The sequence below is a fragment of the Galeopterus variegatus genome, unplaced genomic scaffold (genome assembly GCF_000696425.1).
Source record: "Galeopterus variegatus unplaced genomic scaffold, G_variegatus-3.0.2 Scaffold10090, whole genome shotgun sequence".
NCBI lineage: Eukaryota > Metazoa > Chordata > Mammalia > Dermoptera > Cynocephalidae > Galeopterus > Galeopterus variegatus.
In genome coordinates, this window is record NW_007736201.1 from 13351 (window position 1) to 15748 (window position 2398).

Genomic DNA, 2398 nt, shown 5'->3' on the forward strand with positions numbered 1-2398 from the left:
ACTCTGTTAATGTATCTCCCCTGAAACATGACAACCTTTAAGGCAGTGGTTCTCAACTAGGGGCAATTTAGTTCTCACTGCTCCCCAGAGAATATTTGGCTATGTCTGGAGACATTTTCTGTTGTCACAGCTTTGGACAGATGCTCCTCTTTTCTAGTGGTAGAGGCCAGGGATGCTGCTAACATCATACAATCTACAGGATAGTCCCACAACAGAGAATTATCCAGCCCCAAATGTCAACAGTGTCAAAGTTAAGAAACCCTGCTTGAAGGAAAACACAGCCCTACACACCCCACTTAACTCATGAAGATTATCAAGTAGGTAGTTTGCAGGTGCCATGGGTTAAAAAGCCCTACCTTGAGTAACTATTTGTTCCATTGCTTGACACATTAATGTATAATTTAGCAAGCAATGACTGCTCTCAGGATGTGATTCTTTGTTGCTTGCTATATGAAGCCACCACAGTTTAAGACACTATTATGGACATCATCATCATTTCATTCATTCCTTCTCTATTCCTTCATTGAACACACACTCACCAGCTCCCTCTTACACTGTGACAGGCTCCAGAGATGAACACGATGTAGTCTCAATGCTCAAGATCAAAGTGTGGGTATGGGGATGTGTGCATGGGGTGGGGGGACAGGTGTTAGTAAATAATGATAATAATGTTCCAGGCAAAAGTTCTCGTGAGAATCATGGCGGTGGGCCAGCAGAGGGAGGTGTGCTCAATCCTTCTTATGGTGGGCTTCAGAAAACTGCCTCCTTTGATCATCACCACTGTTTGGTTTCCACTTGCAAAGGAAACTTCTGACACCTCTCTGTATGGAGAGGTGGTGATGATGGGGTAATAATTATCAATTTGGTTTCAATAACTCTATTAGGAAGCTATACTGCCTATGATCTCCTTCAAGGGGGAGCTCCAAATGAATAAAAATTATTTAAGTCCTCTTAAATTTCAAAACCAAATGTTGACTACTCTGANATCATCATCATCATCATCATCATCATCATTAATTTATTCATTTTAGGGATAATAAAAATTTAAGAAGAAATCCACAAATATTTTAGGTATACAATACAAAAAGTCTCCAGTGACCCTCTTCTGAAGATTTATTAACAACCTGCTCCCCAAGTGAGCCTCGCAGGCCTTCCTAAAATTCTGCTCACCATGCCACCACAGGGCTTGTTAGCTTCTGGATCCAGATGCACCATGGGAAGGAGCAGGAGTCACCGTGTACCAGAGGCTTCTATGTTGCCAGAGCCGGTACTTGGAGTTTTTATATTCCTGAGTCATTGACTGGGGATGGGTGGGGATAAAAGGGAAAAAAGATAGGAAGGGAGCATGGAATAGATCAAGGAACCCAATCCTTGCAGAAATCTTTTTGTCTTGTTTGTCTGGCTTTCATCAGCACAACTGTTCCCATCCTCTAACTCAGATTTCCTATCACCCAAACCACTGCCCAAATCCAACATGCAATGAACACCTACTGTTACTCTGTTAATGTATCTCCCCTGAAACATGACAACCTTTAAGGCAGTGGTTCTCAACTAGGAGCAATTTAGTTCTCACTGCTCCCCAGAGAATATTTGGCTATGTCTGGAGACATTTTCTGTTGTCACAGCTTTGGACAGATGCTACTCTTTTCTAGTGGTAGAGGCCAGGGATGCTGCTAACATCATACAATCTACAGGATAGTCCNTAAGGGCAGGGAAGCAGGGACCAAATCGGGGACCACTGGGAGGGGCTGCTCTGGTGGCGGAGTTCTGATCCTGGATATTAAATCTGGGCTTTCAACAAGAGGAGAAAGAAAGAGTGGCTATGCCTTTCCTTGGCATGGGAGGAAATTTGAGGCCCTCTTACCATGGGTGAGGATACTGTGAATAGGGTGGAGGGAGGGGAGCTCTGTGGAAACTGCAAAAGGTGATGCCAAAGCTAAGAGGAAGAATCTCCTGAACAGTTTGGGAAGTGGTACCGCTTCCTATTTGGATTTTGTGACCCTGAGCTCTAGCTCCTCAATAAAATACTGTGTATAATTATTTGTTTTATGTGTCATAAAGAAATTAGATTAAATCAAAATTAATATCCTTTTGAGGTCTGGGAGAGAATTTTATGACAGCCCCTTGGGCATTTGGAACCCAGAGCAGGCCTCTGCACTGGAGCAGGTGCATGTGCTGAATTTCAGTTCTCATGCCAACATGTCCAGTTGGGTGACTGTGAGCAAATGGCTTCGCCTCTCCTTCAGCCTCAGTTTCCTCATCTGCACAATGTGGGTAATGATTGTTGATGGGAGAATTAAATCAGATAGGGCTGGGAAGGACTTAGCAGAGTGTCTGGTGTGAAATAAGAGCTCACTAAGAGGAGCCTTATCATCATCATCATCATCATCATCATCAT